Source organism: Ochotona curzoniae, unplaced genomic scaffold, assembly GCF_017591425.1.
Source record: "Ochotona curzoniae isolate NIBS_2020 unplaced genomic scaffold, NIBS_Ocur_1.0 contig_2318, whole genome shotgun sequence".
Classification (NCBI taxonomy): Eukaryota; Metazoa; Chordata; class Mammalia; order Lagomorpha; family Ochotonidae; genus Ochotona; species Ochotona curzoniae.
In genome coordinates, this window is record NW_024465419.1 from 5,755,558 (window position 1) to 5,781,778 (window position 26,221).

Here is a 26,221-nt window from a genome sequence, read left to right on the forward strand (position 1 = left end):
TGTAACCATTTGGGTAATTAAACAGTTGGTAGAAGACCCTTCTTTCTCTCTATCTCTCTCTCACTCTACTTGTGTGTCTTTTTCTCTCTTATTCTGTCTTTCAACTCAATAAAATAAGACCTAGGGAAAGAAAAGATGGGCGTTTTACTGTAACCCATGCAATCCTCCCATGTACTTTAAAACCATCCCTGTCTCACTTTCAGTACTCAACAAAACAAATGCTCCTTAAGTAGCCATTATACTGCATTGTTTAAGGAATAATGGTGAGGAAGAACAAGGCTGTCCATGTTTGGTGCAGGTGCCATGTTTTGCAGATATCTTATCTGTAGGTGTGAGCCCATGGGGACAGAGGGCTGGCTGTGTTTCCAAGCTAAAGATGCTGACTCAGACAGTCTGTGTGGGGCCTGATTTCTGCTCTGTAAGAAGCTCTGGAACTGTTGGTCCACATCCCATGGAGAATTAACAAACTGCCCAAAGTTTTGATTTTTCTCTTTACATGTTTTCAATTTAATCTAATCTTCTTCACTTGAAACTTATCAAAAGAGAAATTCAAAGCCAAAAACTGGGACAAATATTTGGTGAAATTTGTAAGACCCTGCTTGGGATGCCTGCAGCCTGTGCTGGAGGGCTTGGATTCCAGCGCTGGTTCTGTTTTCGATTCCAACTTCCTGCTCTTGCTGATCCTAGAAGGCATTGAGTGATGTCAACAGGAGTTGGATCTCTGCCAACTACATGGGCAATCTTAACTGACATGTGGATTCTGGATTTTGGCCAAGCCTAGGTCTGATTATTCCTGGCATGATGAGTTCAAGCAGCAGATGGAAGATTTCTTTTTGCCTCTGGAATTTCTCTTTGTCTCTTAGTATTTCTCATAAATTGAAAAATAAATGAAAAAAAAAAAGATATTGGGACCAGCCCTGCAACACAATGAGGTAAACTGTGGCTCATGATGCTGACATTCCATTCCAGAGAGCTAGTTTGAACTCTGGCTGCTGTGCTTTTTAGAACCCAGCATGTTGCTAATGTTTCTGAGAAAACAGAAGAAGGCAGTCCCCGGGCTTGGGCCACTACCACCCATCATTCATCCGCTTGGAGTTCCAGGTTGCTGTCTTTGACCTGGCCAAGCCTTAGCTGTTGTCGACATTTGAGATGTGAACTAGTGGATGGAAGCTCACTTGTCTGTCTGTATCTCTTTGTCATTCTTTTTTCAACTAAATAAATGTTAAGGAAATAATGTGGTAGGGTAGTACCATAACAGTACTAACCCTGTGTATTTATGACAGGCCTCTTTGTTAATGCACTGTCCTTATAAAATGAAATTGAATTCTCTGGCAACTTACAGGTAAATGTTGCTGTTCTAAAGGGTAAAGGAGAGGAAACCCAGCCTCTGAAGGCGATGTAGACTTGTTCATTGCTGCATGGGTAAAGCCTGATGGAGTAAAACATGAAGTGATATCTTTTGATCATGAGTTTTGGGTCCTCATGAGAATATCCTTAGGTAAATATAACAAAATAAAAATAATAGGATTCTGTTTTAGCAGTCTTTCTGTTTTCTGTTCAGGTTGACTCTCAAGTTGGTAATGACAAAACATGTTTATAGAGTCAACACTTTAATGGGATCACTACTATCGGGTCACCTTCTGAGAAGACAACCTTGAGTCATCGATAGGTCAGGACCACTCTGGCTTATCTGTATTCTGTACTATAAGCCTTTCAAACCCCACGGCCTCAGTTATCATAGTACCTTGATCTGCACAAAAAATGACAGCAAAGCTTTCCAAGCCACTGTTGCAAAATTCAGCCACGAGAAGTTAAACATCCAAGTTTAAACACTTAAATAGGAGGCTGCACTGAAGACTTGCTTCTTGGGATTTTTTTTATCTGGAAGTGGATGGTGACAGTGGGGGAAGCACTTTATTTTGATTCTAGTGATGCTGTGTGTCATCTACTGAGAGAAGTGAGAAATTGTCTCAGCTCTCTTGGTTTAATTTTTAATGTTATTTTATCTCATCTTATGTTATTTCCTTTAGAAGCATAGAGATAGAGGGAGAAAGAGATGGAGAGCAAGAGCCGAAGCATGCATGAGTATGTGAGAGAGAGAGGCAAAGAGAGAGAGAGAGGTGATAGGGTTCCAAACCTGTGTGCCGTATTCTGCTGCTTTTTCCAGGACATTAGCCAGAATCTGGACCATAATCATAGTAGTCGGGACAATAACTGGGCTCCATACGGGATGTTGGCATTGCAGCAGGTAGCCCCATCTGCTGTGCAGAACCCTGACTCCTGGGAATCTGCTTTATGCTAAGTGTTTTCTAAGTCACAGAAATCAACAAGGGGATAACAACAAAAAATTAATGTTCTAGGCACAAGAGTCCTACACGGATAACAGAGATGGTTGTAGCACTACATGACAAGGCTTGTGGGTGAGGTATGGTATCATACCAGTGAAGGTGAGGCCTCCATGGGGTCACGGAATGAAAGGAGGGAAGGAACTTTCACATAGAGGGCAGAGGCAGAGGCTCCAGGGCATGAACTGAGTTGACAGATTTTGTTCAAGGAAGTGAAGGACTGATCGGGTCAACCTGCGGGATTGGAGGAGAATGGCACACTGTCAGCAGGGTGGGCAGTCGGTGTTCGCATAGCAGCAACACAGGCTCTACTGTGAGCAAGAGACACGCTGGGGACTTTGCTGAACAATGATAGATCTGATTCGTTTGAAATGATCATTTGGATTTCTGCTTAATATGAAAAAGGATGAGATATAGAGGCCTGGAAAGTGGAGGGGTAGGAAGTCGTGGTTCCTTGGTGGATATGTGTTGGATATAGTGCCAGTAGGATGTTCTGTAGGGTAGCAGGGAAATTAAGAATGATGCCGATGTTCTTGGTCTAGATGGTTGTTTCCTAACAGAAGGCTTTGGGGTTTTGCACCCTTTGGATCACTTGATGTTGAACTGGGTTGGGAAATGCCACAGGCATTGTACCAGTAAATACCAGGTTTGCTGCTAACATTCTACAATGCATGCAACATCCACAACAGCTAAGGGTGTCAATAGTGTCTGGCTACAAAGAATGGTTTTCATTTGCTGAAGTGTGAAGGGGTATAAATCGTGAGGCTGTAAGGAGAAACCAGTCACTCAGTTTGGACATGTTAGGCTAGAAGCACTGTTAAAAGCAGATACATAATTAGCTGTTTTTGGTTCTATGCATCTGGAATTCGTGGTGGGGTCTCTTTCGGAGGTTAACCTTTGGGAGTCAGCTTTGCATGGATGATGAGAATGACCACACTTGCACACAGAGGCCAGCAGAGACCGAGTGCATGGCTCTCCAGTCTACTACAGCTCTGGAGATGGAGGTGAGTAGCAGACAGCACTAGAGAGTTGTAAATGGCACGTGAATTATGAGAACACAAGACGAGTCCTCCAGAGCCCAACAAACAGTGCTTTCAGGTCTGAGGCAGTTATCAAGTATGTTCAATGTTATTGACAAGTCAGGGAGCAGGTGGATGGAAATAGCATTAGATGTTGCTGACTGGCTCCCAGCTACTATCCTCCAGGTATAAGTGCAGGCAAAAGGCAGGCTGAGTTGGCCTCCAGACACACTCTGAGGGAGGAACAGATGACGCCAGCTAGGGTGGTTGGAATCATGTACGTAAAGGAGTAAAATTTCCCCAAAACCTGAAAAATATTCTCATGTACTTTTCTCCATTGTGTTTTTATTTATACAACTAGGATGCAAGTAATGTTAATGTACACATGGATATTTACCAGGCTGTTTTGTAAAGTGTACATTGGGAATAATGTCACTAATTATATAATACCATATAGATGTGTAACAGTTTCGTTGCCAGAACAACGCACCATAAATTAGCATCCGCAGCGTACATCAGTCTGTGGATCAGAATTACCATGTGGGCCTCACTTGGCTGAAGCTGAGCTGCTGGCTGTGTTGTGGTCATCTCTGGATGCTCAGAGGAGGGATCTACTTTCTGTTCACTTGAGCTGTTGGCAGGACTAGTTCCATTTGTTGTGAAAACTATCAGACAAGGGCTGTACCCAATTCCTAGAGTCACCTGCAGTGCCGTCTTCAACCCAGCAGTGCTTTCAGTTCCTGCTGCTGCTGTTGCACCACAGCTCCCTGAAGGACTCTGCCACTTCCTTTTCCTGTGTTTAAGTGCTGCTGTGATCAGCTGGATCCCTCCCAAGAGAATCTCGCCTCCCACAAGTTCTTCACCTTAAAGTCCCCTTGTCATGTTATGTAACAAACTCATGGGTTCTAAAGATGTATGCAAAGTCATCTTTAAGAGGCCTTTTTTTTTTTGCCTACAGTGGTAATATTAAATGTTTTTAATACATTACTTATTTGGAAAACAGAATGACTCAGGGTGAAATTGCCCATAGCTTTCTGACTCTAGGTAGCAGAACACATTTCTCCCAGTCTTCTTCTCCCTTAAGCCATTCCCTCAGCTCTCAGGACCATGGGAGAACTGCTGCTTTTATTCCCAGGGTAACTTTGTAAAATAGCATAAGGATGAGTCACATGACCATTCTTACTGCTGTTTTACCCACCTGTTGTAATATTCCAATGGCTCTTTAGTGCTTTGATACCTCATGTCTCTTTCTTTCCCAAACCATCTTGCCCAGAAACCAGCAGATCAGACAGAAAGGGAGTCTGGGCACAAGAAATTAAACTCCTCAGGTAAGATTTGACAGGTGCATATCTGGGCCATTTTCCAGTGATTTCTCAGGCGTATTAACTTGGAGCTGGATCTGAAGTAGAGCACTGGAACTCAAACAAGCATTCCATGTAGTGTCTTCACCTACTGTGTCATCATGCCACCTCCTGTGAAATATCTACAATCAAGAATGGGTGCTGTGTTCCAGTGGATGGTGAAGTGGCTTAGCACAACCACTTGGAGCACCAGCATCCTGTATTGAAGTCCTGCCTTTGTTCTCAATCCAACTTCCTGCTCATGTTCCTTGGAGACAACAGAGGATGGCCCAAGTGCAGGGTCCTGCTCCTTCTGTGGGAGACCTGCATGGAACTGGCTGACGCAGGTCTGGCCATTGTGGTCATTTGGAGAGTGAAACAGTGGATGGAGGATTCTCTCTGTTTCTGCCTGTTATTCTCTTTCCAACAAACAAATAAAATAAGGTTCACATTCAGAAAATGTGTAGCCTCTCCAGCTACTGACCGGAGCCTGGTGCTTTATGACATCTCTGGGGACAGTGAAGGATCGCACTGGGTAGCTGTGTCTAGGAAAGGGGCTCACACATGTAGAGTGCCTGGTACAGTGGCTGCAATCTGTACGTGCCGGAAAGTGTCTGCTCTTCTCCTCCAAGTCTTAGGGGAGGGAGAGTGCACCAGACATGAGGAAGATGGGTGTGGAGAGCAGAAGTAGAGTAGAGTGGAAGCAGGTAGGGCTGGTGAACACTGAAAATTTGAACAACTTAACCCTGGTGAGCAGAAAGGAGGGCTGAAGGAGAGAAGTTATAAGCTCCCACTAACCTGGTAATCTTTTAGGTCTTTCTTAGGACTGTCAGCTCCTGAGAGGTGCTGAAAACCAGATTTGCATGTTCGCAAAGATGATCACAGCCTTTTAATAAATGGGCTGCATGTATGTAAATGGAGAAGAAAAAAGGGCAAAGAGAGATAAGGAGCAAATACTTACTGGGGCTGGAGAACAGAAACCCAGGGTGTGAGAGGCTCCAGCCACACGTCTGGGTGTGCAACAGAGTTCAGGAGGATGATCTTGGGTGAGGTGTGAGAGCGCAGGCTGGAGGGGCCTGCCAGACACCAAGTGGATAGCTGTCAGCTGGAAATGTGCGTCTTCCTTGCAGGAAAACCAGGGATGTTAATGAGTGTACAGATGCAGAGGTGAGGGAGAAGGCATTGTTATTGGCAGCAGTGCCTTTGAAAGCCAATGGAACCAATGTCCAGCGCTGTGGACACTCACTCGTGTCATGGGAAAGTTTGCAGGGAAGGACTGTGTATCTGCAAACGGGGAGCCAGAGTGACAGGAAGCAGAACTACTTAGAGACAGAAATAGACTCAGCGGGAGGAGGCTGCACGGAGAGACGTTAAAATAGACAACGCTGTGTATCCCAGAAATGGAAATTTTCTTGAACTGCTGGGACGTTTGTCCTCACGTCCCTTCTAGATATATTTATAACTCCAGCTCTCTTCTGTTGCATAAAACCTAAGATACTATGAGCTTAAGAGGCTGGGTATCTACCCGGACACTGAACCTGTAGGTGGCCTCTCAAATGAGATAAAAAGAACTCTAGGATCGCTCAGTTGCCTCCAGGTTTAAGCAGGGTTGCTTCTGACACCCGCCGTCGGCTCACTGTCGCCTGCAGGTGGCACTGTTAACGCACAGTTCCAGCCTTACCAGCCCCACAGGCAGCCATCACAGCCAAGACTTTGTTCACCTGTCTTGATTTGAACATTCGGAGTGTTTGGAATCGCTGGACACATGTGGGGAGTACTCATAGGACAGATTATGGTGAAGTGAAGGTATAAGCTGTTTTAATGACATTTTAAAAGTTTTATTGAGATAAATTATGCAATAATTTTTCAAACAAGGAATATCTGAATTAAATGTACACATATACACATATATTATACATAGCTATATATTTTAAAAGATGTGTGTGTGTGTGTGTGTGTGTATAAAGAGGGAAGACACAAAGATAAATGGTTTATTCCATCAAATTCTCATAATGAGCTGGGGAGTGACAGGCTGAAGTCAAGATCTATACCTCCTTCCGCTATGGGTGGCAGGGATCCAACTACTGCTGGCTGCCAAGGTACGGTTTCCTGCTATGCAGCAGCAGGAAGCTAAGATCAATAATAATGCAGCCATTCTTCAAATTCATGTGCTCAGATACAAAATATGGACACCTATAGAATTAAAAAAAATGTTATTTATTTCAAAGGCAGAGTGACAGAAAGATAAAGAGAGAAAATAGGTATGTCAATCCATTAGTCCATTCCCTAACTGGCTGGAGCAGCTGTGTTTGTGCTGGAAGTCACACACCTAGAAGTTCACTTGTTGCCTTTCCAGGAGCTTTGGCAGGAAGCCAGATCAGAAGCAGAGCACCTAGGACTCAAGCCTGCATTTCACCATAGGATCTTGGCAGTAAAAGCAGTAGCTTAAAAGCCACGAGGCATCTTAAGTATGCCATCAAATGTCTGCAAATTTGGATGGTGGTCCATCCGCTTTCACTTCTCAACTAGAATAAAGGAGCATGCAATCCTATATACTGCATAATTTTCTGGGTTGTTTTACTGCTTTTTTTTTCACAACTCTGTACAACCAAGGTTTGTGACTTCAGTCTACACATTTTACCAGACAATAGGAGTGTTCACTGGCCTGTGTTCTGTTATGCAAGGAATGTAGCCTGAACACTCTAGGGTTCCCATAGCATCCTGTTGAGAGGTCACCGTCTGCATTTTGGGTCAATACTTAATGACTGAATCTTGATTTTACTTCTGTCAAAAGGGCTTCATATTTAGGATTTTTTAAAAACTGAAATAAAAAATTGAGTAAAGAGGAAGTTACATAACAATATCAAAATGTCCATGGAGACATAATTAAAAGATAAGTATGTTGGGTATAAAAAAATAGGGTTTTTAAAAGAATTATTTAGTTGAAATGCAGAGAGACAGAGAAGGAAGAGGGGAGAGAGAGAGAAAAATCTTCCATCTGCTGGTTTAGTTCTCAAAAGACCACAAAAACCAGGGTTGAGCCAGGCCAACACAGAATCGTGGAATTCCTTCCGAGTCTCCGACGTAATTGAGCCATCTGTGGTGCTTTCTTGAGCATCTGAGCAGGGAATTAGATTCGAAGCCATTATGCTGAGCAGGGTTCCAAGAAATTTGAAATGAGTGTATATAAGAAGTTCATAGAATTGCACATATTATTGAAAAAATGCATTTCCAACATTTTTTTTATATCCAAAGAAACTTATCTGTAAAATCCACTTTCCATGAACTTTCTATGTCCCTTGTGTTAAATTGGTCGCATCCAAGTTTGAATGACGAAGATGAAGAGGTGGAAAGAGAAGTGATGATATGATGCTATGCATCGCAAATACTGAGTGGCTGGACTTTCCAAGATGTTTTAAATGCTTTTTTTCTGTTTTGTTAGGAGTTTTTCCAGGCAGTTTATTTTTAATATAGATTTATTGAGATGTGTTTTCCATAATGTAAGAACTATTCATTTAAGATAATATATAATTTTATTTTTAAAAAATGATAATGTTATTAAAAATCATGGGTAGGTCAGAAAACATAAATGGTCTTCATGAAGCCTTTCTGTACTTTTTGTGTGACAAGAGATCAAGAGCTGGTCCTCTGTGTCAATGGGTTCCACCTCCATGTAGCCAAACCCGCTCAGATTAAAATGCTTGGGGAAAAAAAATTGAATCTGTAATGAATGTGTGCAGACTTCATCTTTTCATTATTCTCATAGAGAATAGCCATTCACACAGCATTTACACTGTGTTAGGTATTGTTAGTCATTTAGAGATGGATTAAAGAAGATGAGAGGGAAGGTGTGAGAAGGTTATACCCAAATACTGCACCAGGTTATGTAAGCGACTTGAGCACCTGCAAATGTAGGCATCCCTGGCACCAAGGATCCTGAAGGGCAGCTGCACACGGAGACTTATTCCTTTCTTTTCTTTTTCTTTTTTTTTTTTTTGGATGGAGCTGACATGTAAACTCAGAGAGCTGTTTTTAGAAAGTGAAAAGCAGTGTTTGCTTGAAAATAGCTCTACCTCCTTTGTAGCTCTCAGTCTTCTGGGACAGTGGAGCCTCTGCCAGAGCCGTCCAACCTTCCTCTGTTTCTGCCAGGCAGGCTGTGCAGCCATTTCTGTGTTTGCTAAACTTGACTTTAGTTTGGCATTTAGTTTGAAACTTTTACATTTGTGGCCTAAACTTACTCAAAAGTTTGCAGATCACAGCAATATACTGGGTTGGAAAACTCCCAAGAGCTATTTGCTATGAAATTCTACTGTTTCTATTTCGATAAAGAAACAGTGACCACATAGTGGTATTTGACGATTTCCTGTGCTATCAATAGGCACAAAGAAAGGGAAGAAGTGATTCACTGGCACATTCACACTGTTTGAAAGGCACATTTTGAAACACAAATGAAGAATCCATTAGGGGAAATGTTTTATATGAATCATTTAATTAATTAATTAATTAATTAATTAATTAATTAATTTACTGGTTTATGGCGGCATCGTGAGAAATGTTCACATCCAAAATTGAAACCAAGTGTTACACATTTATGGAATAGCCTTGACTCCTTACTATAAGTGTGAAGATTTTTCCTGAATGTTGATGGTTGTGATGATTTCTCCAAAGTTCACGGGGGAAGCGAGTGTTTGAGCCAATGGTTAAGACTCTAATCAAGAGACCTGAGCCCTCCTTTGGAGTGCCTGGGTCTGATATCAGCTCAGCCTCCTAACTTCCATTTCCCAGGAGGCAGCAATAAAGAGTTGGCTGAAGTGTCTGGGATTCTGCTTCCCACAGGGGAGATCCTCATTGAGTTTCAGATTGCCGGCGTCAGCTTGGCCCGTCCTGGCCATTGCAGGCATCCGGGTATTCAACCAGTGAATAGAAGTCTCCCCTTCTCTCCAGAAATTCCTTAGAATCCCACCTGGTTGTTCCCCGAGCTTGTGGCATCCTTTGCGGTCTACCCTGAATCTGGGATCCTTTGCTTCACTGGAGAGCTTCTTTTCTAACTTGGGATGGTAGTAGCTTTCTCTGAGACATTAATTCTCTGGTGGATGAAAAAAATGTGGATTTCCAATTTTTTTTTTTGTCCTGGTTTCTGAACAGTTTCCAGGATGCCCTACCCTATCTTTATTACCCGCAGCTGGAGAGAACGCGTCCTGCAGCACTTTCTCAGCTCGTGCCTTGGTGTTCTTGCTAGCCTCTTGATCTGCATTTTGTAAGGAACCAAACCCCAGATCGAGCTCTTCCACACTTCAACTGCCTCTCTTCTCCTTCCCTTCCTTTTCTCCAGCTTTCAGAAAACCTTAATTGCTCTTGGACTCAGGCAATGCCTTTGTACCCCTTTCCTGGGAGTGCTTTAAGAAGTTAGTACATAATAGAATTAAAAGATAATGATACATTTCTCCAAACAAATTTTGCCATCCATGCATTTGGGCTGGCTTTAAAATGCTCATGGGCCCAGCACGATAGCATAGTGGTTAAAGTTCTCACCTTGAACGCTCCGGGATCTCATATGGTTTCTGGTTCTAATCCCGGCCAACCTGTTTCCCACCCAGCTCCCTGCTTGTGGCCTAGAAATATGGTCACTTGGGGAGTGAAACATTGGAAGGAAAATCTTCCTCTCTGTCTCTCCTTCTCTCTGTATATTTGCCTTTCCAATAAAAATAAATAAATCTTATAAAAAGTTCATGAAACATTTGTACTCAGGAAAGCATGGATTTTAAAATTATTTGTGTTGGGATAAAATTATATTTTACTTCCTTTGTCCATGAACTTTGTGAAGAAATTTTGGACATATTCAAACCTTAAAGTGTTTGCCTTTTACCATTTTAGAATTAAAATTACTAATTGCTGTGTCTCCTTGTATTTCTGATCTACTCAAAATAATGATAATCAAATCTTTGTACTTTTTCTGCTTTAAGTCAAACCATCGTTGACCTAAACCATTTGTAACCATCTGTGGTTTTCTTCTCTTTCTTGTCCCTTTAGTCTTTTTGTTTGGGCCTCTTCTTCCTCTGCTTCTTTCATCCATGCTTCTTTTCATGTTACAGCATCTACATTTTTCACTAACGTATTTTCCTACCTTGATTTTTCCTATCCTGTCCATTCTTTTTATCTCGGTCAGATATAAATTCAGCCAACGTCCTGCTTCATGAATATTTGAAGGTACTTCAAAAATGTTGTAGGGAAATGGGATTGAAAGATAAATTTATTTTGATCAATGATATTTTGAAATTCACAGTTTTTCAGCATACACATTCTTAGTGATTTTTTTTGAAGGTCCCACTATGTGTGGATTTCAAATGGTTTTAACAAAAAATATAAATAAATAAACTTACTTTTTAATTCCATTTTCCACTAACTTAAAAAAAATTATTTATTTTTATTTAAAAGGTAGATTTTACTGAAAGAATGGAGATAGGATCAGGTGATTCCATTTGCTGGGTACGCCCCCCTAACCCCCACTGCCCATAATGGGCTGCAACAGCTGGTGCTGAACCAATTGCAAGCCCGGAGCTAGGAGCTTCTTTCAGGTCTCTCATGTAGGTACAGGGATTCAAGAACTTGAATTATTTTCTATTGCTTTCCCAGACCATAAACAGATAGCAGGGTCAGAAGTGGAGCCATCAGGACAAAAACTGGCCCGAGGAAGGGATCTGGGTGCCACGGGCAGAGTCTGATGAGCCTGCTGCATCACTGCGCTGAACTTACCCAGAGAAAGTCTATGTCATTTGCTCCAGGCCACTGTGCAGATCGTGCGAGATTTCCCCTCCCCAACATTAACCTGTCAGTCATCTACTGCCAAAGTGCAGACAATCCTCTAGTGATGTTAGTGTGTTGTTTTTTTTTTTTTCCTGGTATGATTTCTGTTGTTTTCCATCAACTTCTTATGTCCCAGATAACTAGAGGTCATAGTAAAGTTGGTCACTTTTTATCAATTTTTGTTGTCAAGTCATATGCTGTCTCCGGGTACTGATGTTGTTCCATGTGCATGGCTCTTGATTCTTCGTGAATTAAGTGCCCAGCTCACTTGAAATGAGAGCCTGCCATTGGTCTCTCATTTATACTTTAAAAAGCTGAACATGTTCAAGAAGCTTGTGGTGAAAAAACAAACAATATACATGATTGGAATGTGAAGGAACACAGAGCAACCAGGAGACTCTCAGGATATCTTTCCTGGTAGACACAGCCTCACCTGGTATGAGGATAAAAGCAATTTATTAAAGCTGGAATTAATCAAAATCCAAATTACATTTCTGCTGATTTTTCACCCAAATATGTGGAGTAGACAGAGAACAAAACAACACTTTGCCTTCAGCTGTTAATTTAGAAAAGCTAAAAACATAGTCATTAATATTTTATTGATTGGACGATGATCTTCACAAACTGGAGGCAATAGTTACAATGTCCTAGGCTACAATTAATCTCAGCTTTTCCTCTGCAAGGTAGTAGAAATTGTGTCACCAGTTAGGATGAGAACAAGTCGATATAAAGTTGTCCCTTGATAAAACTTATAAAAAACAATTGCACATAAAAATGTATTATCACTCATCTTTGATGTGCCGTAGAAAGCTAGGGTGATGAATTTTATTTTGTACAAGTGTTTTAGAAATAATAAGTTGACTGCTCTGGCAAAGAAGCTGGAGCAAATCTTAGAGCGAGAAACAGGCAAATGCATCCAAAAGATGTAGGAAGCATTTCATTGTGCATTTCTTTAGCTCCCTGAGCACCGTCACAGATGCAGCACTTCAAAAAGTATTTGGAAAATAGAAGTTTTTGTTGCAATTTTCTGAAATTCATGCATATGAGAGATATTTAGAAAGTTCATAAAAATGTACAGCATGGAAAATCTTATGCATAGATTTTAAGCTATTTTGCACAAAATCGGCATTTTTCAATCTCATTTTCTATGAACTTCTAGAAGTGCTGTCAAATATCTCCAGGTTGTTGGTTTCACATTTGAGTGCAATCAAAGCACTGCACAGTAAATGAGTCCTGTGGTGTGAATAGGCTGTGACTCCTGAGGTCAGGCAGACATCAAAAGTTAATCCCCAAAGTCTCTCCAGCAGTGGCAGAGTGGCCATCTAGGGTGTCTAGGAGATGGGCAACAGGGCGGCCCTTACATTACCTGAACTATGTCCTTGGAAAGTAGATCTCCAGAGAGTTTTGTGGTTCTAAAAGCCTGAACTGTGCCTACTACTTACTTTCTATTTCTTGGATAACTCTGTGGACACTCCGTTATGTCTCTCTATAAAATCCAGATTAAAACTATCAGTACAATTTATGCTTTCTTGAAAGAATACTCAAATATCTAAAATGTTTTAATAAATTATGATTATGGAGTGGGATTTATATGTTACTGTTTTAAAACAAATTTTCCACTGGTACTTGAATTAAAAACCATCTGGGGATTTTCTGAAAGGTAAGTGGGTCCCAACCAACCCAAATGAAATCACAATTTCGTAGTGGGTACCTGATATCCACTTTTTTTTTTTTTTAAGAAAAGCTCTCCAGACAATTACAATGTTCAATCTGTGTTGCGCATCCATAATGAAAGGGTATATGGAATGAAAATGAATCCTGAAGATTGTATTTGTTCCTATTTTTCTTCAAAGAAAATAGAAGGCAGAATATATAAAAACAAAATAAAAGCCAGATAATTAGAGCTTTCTGATAATTGAGGTTAGTGATCAGCATGAGGAGAGGCAATGAGACTCCAACTACGTGGTGCTGAACTTTCTCCTTGTCAGACTTTGGCATTGAAGTCAGGCTTTGGAGGCATTTTAACTCTTTTTAGCGCTGTGCACCTCTGCGTCCTGCATAATTCACACAGCTTAATTGATCCGCACGCAGAAAAGAGTTGAAGTGGCTAGGGCTTCCCTATTAAGGAGTGACTTACAATGTGGCCAAAGGCAAGAACAGAAATGACTGTACCTGGGGCAAGTTATACTACTGCTTTGTGTCTCTCATCTCATTCTGGCAAATGAGAATCATAAGGGACTCTCTGGGGAATGCTGGAATTTGAAAACTAATTTTATCTAGAAATGTATTGGTGTAGAGTATCAATTTAAAGGAAAATGAAGAACCATGAAAAAATTCTAATTATTTTTCACGGTGGATTTTCTGACTATCAATCCTTCCACTTTGAAGGGGAAATAGAAATGAAAGTATATTCTTGGAAAGGCTGTAATTTGTGTCTGTCAGAGCCAAGATTCTCATAAAGGCTCAGGCTTAAATGCCAGTTTATCTGCTCTGTGGGACAAGAGAAAATTAACTTCTCTCGAGAGTGGGCTTGAACTTATATTTCTAATCAAAAGTGGCTGTGCTGTATTTTCACAATGGAGTTCTCCTTTACACCTTGTGTATATGCATAAATTGAAGCATTATAATGGATTTCATTGAAGTTATGTCATATTATTACTCATCTTAGAAAGATATTTATACTTTAGGTTGTTTTTCCAAAACTTATTATTTTAAATAAGTTTTGATGAAATACTTTCAGTCCTAAGCCGGAAAAACCAACCAAAGTTGAAGACATATTCTTTTTATTATTTTATTATAGAAAAGACTGTGTCTTCTTATGCCTCACTTACAATCTTATGCTCATATTTCGTATATCCGTGGCTGAACGATGTGAGAATTTTTAAAAAGTATCAGAAGTATCAAGCCCAGCATAATGAATCAATGGTTAAAATGCTTTCCTTGCATATATGGGATCCCATATGGGTATTGGTTCATATCCTGGCTACACCACTTCCCTTCTCGTTCCCTGCTTGTGGCCCAAGAAAGCAGTAGAGAATGGCCCAGAGCCTCGGGGCCCTGTTCCTGCTTGAGAGACCTGGAAGGGTCCTGGCTCCTGGCTTCGGATTGGCACAGCTCTGACCTTTGCGGCTACTTGGGAAGTGATCAGCATATGGATGATCACTATCTTTACCATCTTCTCTCCGTAAACTTGCCTTTGAAATAGAGGTAAATACATCTTTTACTTTATTAATTAATTTTGCATAGTTCAATAGGGTGTGAAGGGTTGGGGCTAGAGGAAAGTGGGTGAGACCTTTATTTCCACATTCTCTATTTTCCTTCTTATATCTGGTGGGAGGGGAGAGATAAGGGGAAAAGCCACACCCAGTCTATCAATCATCCTAGGATCCCCAATGAAAGGTATGCTCTGAAGGTCCTGCTCAAGTGGTTTTGATGGTGGAACCATTCTGAATTGCAGTGGATCTTGCCACTCTAATCATGATGAAACCTCTCCAGAATCCACTGGCTGACATAATTCAATTTACAGTCTTCGTTTGGCCAGATAGTCCCGGCCAACAATTGACTGGGGTAGTTCATCAATTTGTTCTGTTCTCTGTCCTTTGTTATGGCACCAGGTGCCCTCTGCAGGTTTTAGTGTACTTCCATATCCTCCATGTGCATCTGAATATGTTGTCCACTGCTCCATGTAAGCCATTGAAGAGGCTCAGTTCTGACACGTGCAGTCCACAGTCCGACCATGGAATCTGCAATTCTCTCCATGGTTGGGGTTCTGAGTCCAGCAGTTTAGTTGGGAGGGAATCACCAAAGAAACCTCATCTGAGGTGATTCCAGACCTGTTTCTTGTGTTTGCCAATACAGGGTCTGGCACAGTCTGTCACCCAATTCAGCCTACACATACACGGGTAGTTCCAATTGCTGGGTCAGTTGTGTCTCCAGCCCTGTCTTCTACACAAATCAGTGAGTGTTCCAGTCCAGCCCACTCTTGTCCACCACACCCTCGACTCCTATGCCAACCCGTGGGAGCTGTAGCATAGTTGGAGCGACCCCCAATAGCTCCCAACAGGCCCACTCCCTGTCCTGGTTTCCGTGCTTGCCAGCATGTAGAACAGACTGGTCTAGTCTGTCTCACTTTCCATTTGGTTCTCTTCCATGTCAATGGGTATTGAAGACTAGTTCATCCCAACCAGCCCCACTATCCAGTGCACACTGGTGGCAGCGGATGCCACTCTATCTAGCCATGCCTGCCCCTAGTCTTGGTTCTCATGCTCACCAGTGGAAGTGTCAAACCAAGAGGGAAATACCCACTGTTTCCCTAATGGGCCCACTTCCACTCCCAGTTCTTGCATTTCGAGGTGGTTCTGCTCTTTAGCTTGGCAGAATTTGCCACCTCCATGCCAGAATCTACTATCTTATGTTGAGGTAAAGCCCAACCAACCCACACCCAGTCTGGCTTATGCATGCACCCGAAAGGACAGTCAGCCTAGCCCAGCTTTCCCCTAACCTAGCTCACACGCAGGTCAACAGATGTTGTAGCCCTTCCTGGCTTGGACTGCCTGTTATCCCAGCTATCATGCTTACCTGTGAGAATAGTGGTCTAGCATGTTGGTCCCCACAGCCCCACTACTAGGTACGCCCCATCCCCCGCCGGATCACACATGTGTGAATTAAAAGCTCTCCCCACCCACCAGAGTCCCAAGTTCCTGGTGCCTTATTCCTCCACATACTCAAGATCCAGACCCATTGAAGTTCTCCAGGCCTGGTCCACCAGCACACCAGGGCAGTATGTTGACCTGGAGCTTTCCCCTCCACTCTCCTTACCTCGCCAAGGACCAAACACATGGGAAAATCCCCAGGTTCATGCTACCTGCCTAGAGGTGAGCTCGCAGATCCCCGCATACCCACTGGTGCTATACACCCAGTTCTTCCTCCCCTAGTATCCACAGGTGCCCCACAGACTCCCTGTCATCCCTGTCGTTAGATTGCTGGGGTGGGAATGGCCAAATACATTTTTTTTTCAAGTGCCGAAAATATATTAAGTGAGTATTTCAAAATTTTTCAAAATTTCAAATAAGGATAAAAAGGTGGGAAATCAGTGTAAATGTAACATCAAGGTTCATAATTCTTATTTGCCAGCTTGTCCTAGGTTTGTTTTTCTAAGTTTAACTTATGTTTATTTGAAGTGCAGAACAACAGGGATAGAGAGAGATTCTCCAGCCAGCAGGCTACCCTCTAAATCCTTGTGTGCCACAGTTAGGTCTCGAGAGGTCTTCCATATGGGTGACAGGTACACAAGTACTTGGAACCGTGATCTACTGCCTCCCAGGTGAATTACCAGGAAATTGGATTGGAAGAGAGGCCAGGTTGCATTCCAGGCACCCATCTATGGGGTGAGGGTTCTCAAATGGTGGTTTAATCAGATCTGCCATGATACCTGCTCATATTTTCTGTTTTTTTGTCAGACACTGAGCTGGTGCACCCAAATAAGTTTTGAATGAATGCTGAATAAAGAAATGACTAAATGAAATACAAATAAGGCCTAGAATGGGCAAGAAGGTCAGAGAATGCATATAAACTTTTTTAAAAAGCTGTATTTATTCTTATTGGAAAGTCAGATATGCATAGAGGAGGACAGACAGAGAGGACCATCTTTCATCCATTGATTCACTCCCCAAGTGGCTGCAACAGCCTGAGCTGAGCTGATCCGAAGCCAGGAGCCAAGAGCTTCTTCAAGGTCTTCCATACAGGCACAGGGTCCCAAGACTTTGGGTCATTCTATACCGTTTTCCTAGGCCACATGCAGGGAGGAGGAAGGGAAGTGGAACAGCTGGGACAAGAGCTGGCACACAGTTGGGATCCCAGCACATGCAAGGCGAGGACTTTAGCCACTAGACTATCACACTGGGCAAAGAACTTATATGGGCTTTAAATGGAGTCTTAAATGATGTGAAGATAATCTCCCAGTGGAAAACTGATCAAGGCACCTTACCTGATACAGAATGTGAAGAGTCATCAGAGGAACAGATCTTGCAGGATCTGTGTGTCAGAACAGTGGGAAGACCAAGTAAGAGGATTTTGAGAATGCCACCAAGGATCATGTGATCAAGCTCATTGAATTTAATAGCTGCAAAAGTGGGCCTATAAACCAAGTTTTAGAAATCCCTGGGAGATTTTGTTACAGTGCAGCAAGTTTAGCTGCCACTTGTGATGCTGATTCAAATTCTGCTTGCTCCACTACCATTCTAACTCCCGACTGATGGGTTTCAGAAAGTAGTAGAAGACGTGCCAAGTGCCTGGGTCCCTGCTGCCCACATGAGAAATCCTGGATGGGGTTCCAGGCTCCTGGGTTTATCCTCAGCCAATCCCAGCTGCTGTGATCATTTGGGGGAATGAACCAGGGATGCAAGATCTTTCTCGCCTCTCTACCTCTGTTTTGGTAACCCTTCCTTCCAAATGAACAATATTGTATATATATATATAATAGTTTATAATAGGTATTTATATTATAAATATTATTTAAAGGCATAGTCCTGTGTGTGATCATTTAGGGAGTGTTACATTTAAGGATTGAGTGTTAATGGGGAAGATCAGAGTAATAAGAAATGGATCCAAGGAACTTCATGTGTTATCAACAAGGGAGGGCAAAAGAGATTGAGAAGCTGTGACAGCAAAGTAAGGATCAGGTGGAAACTAAAAGCTGAGTGCCTTCTCTTGTGTCACTCCTCCCAACATGGCCTTCCATATTGAGTCCAGTGAGTCATTTACCTCCTGAGTTTTTAATTGTAACATAGGAAGTATGTCTCTGCATGAATACCCATGAAATAATTTATTCTGCTCCTTTTAAGATCTTTGGGTTATACACAGCATCCCATATGAGCTGTGGTTCACATCCTGGCTGCTCCACTTCTGGTATCTTCCTGTTAATGACCTGGGAAAGTGATTAGAAAATAGACCCATGGTTTGTGGCTGCTGTCCCAAGGTGGGAGCCTTGGAATAGGCTCCTGACTCCAAGCTTTTGCCAGACCCAGCCCTGGTACTGTGGCCTTTTGTGGAGTTGAAAGTACAAGTTTTTTTTTCTCTCTCCTCTTCTTTGCCTTTCTCTGCAATTATCAAATATATAAATAAATATAATTTTAATAGCTTACACCCAATGATCAGAATGCCCTAGATGTTCAAATTCTTTTTGACTTACCTACTTCTCCCTCTCTTCAGCTGGCACCAGACTCTGCTTCTTACATTAGGATTCTAAATTCCCTGGAGGATGAGGCTTACCCCAGGAGCAGGTGTGATATTCTGGCTTCACACTGTTGCTTTAGAATCGAGAGTGGTGTTAGGTCTAGCTGATTTCTTTATTTTTTCACTGTTTATTTCTGAGCCTAAAATAGTGGCGTGCTGCTGCAAAACAAAGTTTGTGTTAGTGTGTTACATCTGTGTGTAGACTATCATACAAGCTTTGCACACATAGCAGCAATGATCTGAAGCAAAGATTTGGCTTGTTCTCACAAGCAACTTTTCTTCACTATTGTTGGCTCCTGGAGAACAGTGTGAGGATTTGATTTTTTCATTTTTTCATGCTGTGTTTATTTGAAGTCTGGACTCTCCACTGAGTCCCAGATTGTGATATAAATGACTGGGACTCAGCTTGCATGGCAGTGTATGTGGGCAATGGTTTATATATAAGTGGAGGATGTTTGTTTGAAGTTCTGACTACTAGAAGGTTGGCAGCCTACACTGATTAATACTCAGCCCTTCTTTGTCCCATAGATTGGAAGGAATTTAGGTCCTAGCATCAGAAGACACTACTAGAAAACATGGCATATTATAAATAAATATATCATAAAATGCAAATTATATGAATTTTCATAATGCTTCACACTCCTGGATATTTCATGTGTAGCAATATGGCATGTTCTGCTATATAGGGAATTCACAGTATAAAAGAAAAGGGCAAGGATTATAATTTGTAAATAGGTTACACTGACTAAAACAATGAATTTATCTCCAGAACGGTATTTATTAATAATTCCATGCAACCGTCATTATGATTGTGTCTTCAAACCTTTCTCTATTTTACTGTCTTCTGTTAAATGCTCATCTACTCTTAGCTTATTTCTGTGCTTCCAGTTGAGATAGAAGCAATTTATTCTCAATGCAAGGCTAATAGGCCCAGGATTTCAAATAGCAAACAACCTCCTAGTGAGGAACAGAGCTCTATGCACTTCTTCAATTACAGGAAGCTTGTCTAGTCATGGCTGACTTTCCTCCTGTAATCTGTCTGGGATTTAAATTCAGAAATGGAATAGAAAATAGAACCACAGTTATGGGCACAGAGAAAAACAATATTCACACTGGGCAGCTTCAGTCAAAGTGGATTCTTGTTTTCTCTGAAGTGTGAGGGCCCAGGTGACAAACATGTTTGGAAATTGGATTTATGGGTTCAATGGAGAGGGTGTTCCGGCCTAGAACATTCAGAAAATTGTGAGATTTGGATGTTGGTAACAGTTTTGTGGATCCAACTGAAATATAACATTCACAATGTATAAATTTAGAAGGTGAATTTGAATTGCCAAAGCTAGCTTAAAACTAAAGGAGGAAGTATCCACATATGTAAGGAGTGGTTCATAGTTTGGTATTCTCTCTCATTATTGCGCAGATATACTTGCCAAAATTGTTTTATTTTTAAAGATATTTTATTTATCAATCTCAAAATATTTCCATTTATTTTGAAGAGAAAGAGAGAGAGATTGGTTCACTCTATGAATGACCACAGCAGTTGGGGCTGGACTAAGCCAATCAAGATGCTCAGAATTTTGTAGGTAAGTGGCAGAAACCAAACTACTTGAACCATCAGCGATGCCATTCAGGATGAATATTAGCAAGAAACTGCAGTTGACAGGAAGCAGGAATTGGCAGCAGAGATGGAACTCAAACCCAGGTTTTTGATGTGGGATATGGGTACTCAATCTTATTTGCCAGGCTGAGAGTCAGAGAGAGAGAGAGACGTTTTCCATGCATTGGTTTACTCTTCACATACCTGCAATAGACAGGGCTCAAACAGGAAGAAGCCAGGAGCTTGGAATTCAATCTAGAACAACCGATGGGGGTGGCAGAAATGCAAGTACTGGAGTTACAACTGCTGCATCCGTTGTTAACATTGGTGGGAAGTTACAGGCGCCAAAATTTGAACTCAGGTGCTTTCATATGGAATGTATCACAGGCGATACCCTAACTGCTGCACCAAATGCCCATCCTGTAGTAAACTTCTCAATACTGTGCCTCCAGTGTGTTTCTTTTGTGTAACTTTTATTACCTTTTTTTTCCCCTATAAATGAATACTATGGTTACCTGGTCATTAAAACAAGGCAGAGAAGGTCATGTTTGTGTGCAGACTAAGAGGTCTTATAACCCCTTGCTCAATATGACTTAGTTTCCCCAGCTGCTCAGACATGGGCTTCCACCTTCTCCTCAAGTCAGCATCTGCCAAGTCTTTAAATGATGGACACTAGGGACAAAGGTATAGAATTTTGCTGGCTGTATGGCTCACACACCAGGCAAAGCCTTGACTTCCTTCTCTCCCATTTTCGGTCTTCTTTCAGCTGAATCAGGCCCAGTTTGCCTGGATCGGGAGTCCACTTTGGTTATGAGCTACTCACAGCTTTTTTTGTATTATCCTCTGGTGTTTTCCTAGGTGTATCAGCAGAGAGTTGAAGGAGATGTAGAGCAGTTGAGATTTCAGTTGGTAGTATGTGATGCTGAAGCCAATGCTGATGTTGCAGGCTGCTTAACTTGCTGCACCACAGTGCCAGCCCATGGAGCTTTGTTGTGCTGAACTTCCTAATGTTATGTTGTTTGATCACATTTCTGTGAAAATTTCAGAGGGTAGAGGAGATACATATCACTCATTAGACAGAGATCCCCCCTGGTACATTCAGTCATCTCCCTGGAATTAATCTTGCCTGTCTCCTTTTTAAAAAGTGTATCTACACTTCATAGGTAAGAAAGGCTCATTGAATATTTCTTTTTTCTGCACTTTGGAATTTCTTATATATTTCTTTGCATCCTATATTACTTAGAATTCTCATAATTTAGATCATATCAAGTTTACTACTATTTTAACATTTATTTGTTTTGAAACTCACTTACACACACACACATAGAGACACAGAGAGAGTATATCTTCCAAGGGTTAATTCGTTCTGAAAGTTCCCACAACAGTTAGGGCTGACAGGGACGATCAATTGTATCCAGGTCTTCCACAGGGATGACAGGAGTACAAATACTTGGGTTGCTGGATCAGAAGTGGAATGGCTGGGACTTGAACTGGCACTCCCATATGAGATGCAGGTATTGCAGGCAGCAGCTTAGCCCACTGCATGAAAATACCCTTCCTTCATTTCTGACCTTTTACTTTATCCTTCATCTGTCTTTTTCTTCTCTCTATTGGACCTAATCTTGTTCTTTTTCCTTCACACCATGAGTTCTAATATTTTCACCTTGTGCTGTCTTTCTCTGAAATATCCTCTACTTTTTTCAGTCTCAAAGTTTTAGTAGAGATATAAATTGTCTGTAATACCCCATTTGGGAGATTTTTAGGGAAATGGTCTTGGAAGGAGGCATCTGACCTGAAGAATATTATTCATTGTCATGATGTCATAAAATTACGGTGCATGAAGGGAATGTAAGATTATAAAGTTATTCCATGGTGTTCAAATTTCACTAACATTTTTTGCAAGTAACTTGCTAGGTGACGGAGTTGTAGCCTCCAGGGCTTAGATGAAATATGCTGGTGGATGGGCGAATTTACTTTTTTCCTTGTTGTGCTTTTCTAATGTTTCTTTTCAAGCTTATTGTGTCCACGAGAGGGGTGGTCCACATTCTCCTTTGTATTTCTTCATGTTCCCACGAACTTCCTCAGGGCAAAGGGAGCAGATTGAATTGGTGGTGATTGATATTCCTGCACTGGAAGATTGGCTAGTGATTGATACTCCTGTGGCTGCCTGGCTCTGTGGAGAAGTATGATGATGTGACAGAGTCATGCTGTCACTAACCTGTCTGCCCACATTCATGCATCAGACAGTCTCACTGTTTATTTCTTCATTTAAAATTTGTCTTTGATATAAAGAGAACAGATTTAGTGCATTTCATAGAGTACCTGGACGATGACCAGACTTTCTTTTCTCCCACACTATCCTAAACATCTCTTCGTAGATGCCCTAATTTCATCAGTATTTGCAAAGATAAAGTTTTAATCCACTCTATATTCACAGCTTCATTAGCGACTAATCATAATATTCAATAAGTAAAAACTAGGATGATCACAATTCCACATGGCTAAAACCAACAGTCATATCCAAAAGTTCGATTTCCTTTTTTTTCTCTTTTCGAATTTCCTATTGTCTGTTAAATATCAGAGAAAACATATGCTTGGTGCACTGTTGAAATGGATTGTTTCATTTCAAGCTGCAGCCATTTCTTTGCAAAAGATAAAATTTCATTTTTATGGCCAGGTATCCAGTCATCAATTGATGGACACTTGAAATGATACCTATTTTAGCTTTTATTAATTGAAAAATATAGAACATTTCTTTAATTTTCCCTTATCCTTGAGCAGGGCACATGCTGATCTTCTCTGTAGAGTTATTTTAGTGTATGTGCTGCAGAAATGAGCACAGTCTGATGGTTAAGAAGCTTTGGAGTGTACTGCCCCACACCTGTGCAAATGGCCCAGAGAAGGAGGATCCCAGGAGGCCTATTTGCAAGCAGCTGTAGGATGCTTCTCTTGCATTTCATCTCCAAATCACCTTTGTCCATTCCATGTTGTCTCAGTGTCCTGCCTGGGCGACAGAAACTGGAAAGCATTACTAGCTGCATCTCTGTGGACTGTTCATCATTGTGTATATTTCCTTCCATTAACACTGGTTTCCAATCAAGTGTCTTGGAAGCCTGTCATGTTTCAAGGAAGGAACTGAATCATTTTTATACAAAATAGGTGATGTTTAATCACCCTGAGATGAGGATTAATCACCTTAATGATATGAAGGGAATGAGAAGCACTTTCTGCCAAAGCTTATTATCGTACCACTGCTTTATCCTGCCCCTGTGAGAGGGTAATGCAGTTTAATGGTGTATTTTACTCTCAGGACTGTATCCACAGCACACTTCACTTGTACATCCTTCAATCCATTTCTTCTTCCGTCTTTTAAATGTCACTCTTGGAACCTCAGAGTGTACTCTGTCCATTTGTCCACCTTTCACCAGATGGTATCCATATTTTGCAGTGTTCTTAATACTGGTTCTCTGAGCTCCCTTTAACTATTCCTAAATCAGATATGAACCAACACCTGCTTCTTTCATTATTCATGGGCAACCACAGGACAGTTTACATCTACCCTTTAGAATTATCTCCTTTTCTTCTGTTCTTACACATTTATTGCTGTAATTTATGGCAATCCCTTTCCCCAGTGGCTCCTCCTTAACCTGGATGCTGAAAGCCTCTTCATCCTTCAAGATTCAGTGCAAACACTGATTACTCCATAAAAATTTCCTGTGTTTTATCTTGTTCATTGAATCACTGAGCCCAGGATGCTTATACTATCCCTTGACATTCTTATGCCCTTGAACAATCCTGTGATGCCCCGTGTCGAAGTCCTCTATCTTCTTGGTGTCTTCTACAACAGTTTCTACAGCCATTATACACTTCCAACAATGTGAAGGAAACTTGCCTAATGAGAGGGATGGCTGTGTCATGGTCTAGGATTTCTGTGTTGCCACAATTCTTTGTCTCTCGCAGTCTGATATAATGTTTGTGCTCTGAAACCTATGTATTCCAGCTACTTCAATGCTGGAGTCTTCCTAATTTGTATACAATTAAAAAAATGTATTTGAAATGGAACAGAGAAGAGGTGGTGGAGGGAGGGAGAGAAAAGAGAGTCTTTCTGCTGACCTGAAAGGCTAGGCTGGTTGCTGGGAATCTTACACTGAAAATACTAACCAGGGACAAGCGTCAGGGATAGCAGTGAAGGCGCTGCTTGTGAGGGTTGTGGGGCGGGCAGCGTGGTAACCTAGTGGCTAACGTCCTCCCCTTGAACACAGTGGGATCCCAAATGGGCACTGGTGGGAGACCCAGAAGAGGCTCCAGGCTCCTGGCTTCAGATTGGCTAAGTTCCAGCCATTACAGCTGCTGGGGGAATGAATTAGCGGATGGATGATCTTCCTCTCTGTCTTACCTCCTCTCTGTATAATAAACCTTAAAAAAAAAAACACGGCTTGAGGGTCCAGTTTGGTATTCTAGTGGCCAATTCCTTACTTTGCTCACGCCAGGATACCATATGGGCACCAGTTCTAATCCCGGCAGCCCCAGTTCCCATCCAGCTCCCTGCTTGTGGCCTGGGAAAGCAGTCAAGGACAGTCCAAAGCCTTGGGATCCTGCACCCACATAGGAGACCTGGAGGAAGCGCCTGGATCCTGGCTTCGGATTGGCACAGCTCTGTCCATTGCAGCTGCTTTGGGAGTGAATCAGCGGATGAAAGATCTTCCTCTTTTTCTCTCCTCCTGTCTATATATCCAACTTGCCAATAAAAATAAAATGAGTCTTAAAAAAATACACTGTTTGGGAAGCCTGCATTTCATTTAAAGTCCATGGTTGGCGTCCTGATTGTTTCTACCTTCTTGCTAAGTCACACTCTGGAAAACAGCAATGATTGCTCACGTGTTTGGCTATCTGACACACACGTGGAACACCTGGATTGAAGTACAGTCTACTGAGTTCAGTCTGACCCAGCTCTTGTAGCCGCAGACAATTGGGGTAGCACACTGGTGGGTGGATGATTCTTTTTATTTCTCCATGATTTTCAAACAAAATAATATTAAAAATTAAAACAAAAGTGCTAACCTTAGAACTTCATTTCCATTACTTACATTTTGACTGCTCTTACAGGATTATTAAACTGTGTGTCAAATCTAGCCATTTATTTCAGGTTTAACTCCTTTTGTGTGTAGGTTTTATGAGCTGTCAGCCCTCTGTACTTGCAGGTTTTGTATCCAGATATCAAATCAATTCTGGATTGAAAATATTTGGAAAAAAGAAAGTATTTGTTCTGAAAATTTATGAACTTTTACCCTGTTACTCTTTGAATACTACAGTATAGCTAATATGTATGTATGCTTGCATTGTGTTAGTTATTGTAACTCAAAAAGAATTAAGCTACCTGGGGATATTTCTATAGGTTAGATGCAAACATTACAGTTTTATATAAAGAACTTAAACCCCAGGAAAACTGGAGATTGACTGCAGTTACTTTACTTATATGCCCTATTGTGTGACCTTTTTGTCCTTCACATTCAAATATGAATCATTCCTGTTCATTTATTTGCACCTTGTATTCTATTGTGTTGATGAAGCCCATAAAACCACACGGCCCTACTGTGTTGAATCACGATAAGTCTGTCTCAAATCTTGGATATATCCCCACATTATTCAGACATTTTTTTCTAAATCTGGTGTTAGGCTGGAGGAAATCTAAGGGAGTATGATTTTATAGAGCCTGGAGAAATTAGTTTCTCAGTGGGATCAATGCTGTCCATGGGTCAATTTTGCTGAAAATGAAAGCTTGACAATGGCTTTGCAATGATGATGGAACAGAACAGAATTCCTCCTCTACTGGCTCTGACGCTTCCAGTGTGCCCTGCTCTCTTTGTATCTATTCTCCATATTTTT

The 26,221-nt window shown here is 41.5% G+C and overlaps 1 protein-coding gene and 1 non-coding gene across 2 annotated transcripts in view; one reads left to right on the forward strand and one right to left on the reverse strand.

Moving 5' to 3' along the window:
• PXDNL (peroxidasin like) overlaps positions 1 to 26,221 on the forward strand; it is a 372,636-nt gene that overhangs the window by 203,339 nt on the left and 143,076 nt on the right.
• Positions 23,073 to 23,175, reverse strand: LOC121151405. The gene has a single exon (XR_005883165.1). It is a non-coding gene; the product is annotated as a U6 spliceosomal RNA (small nuclear RNA).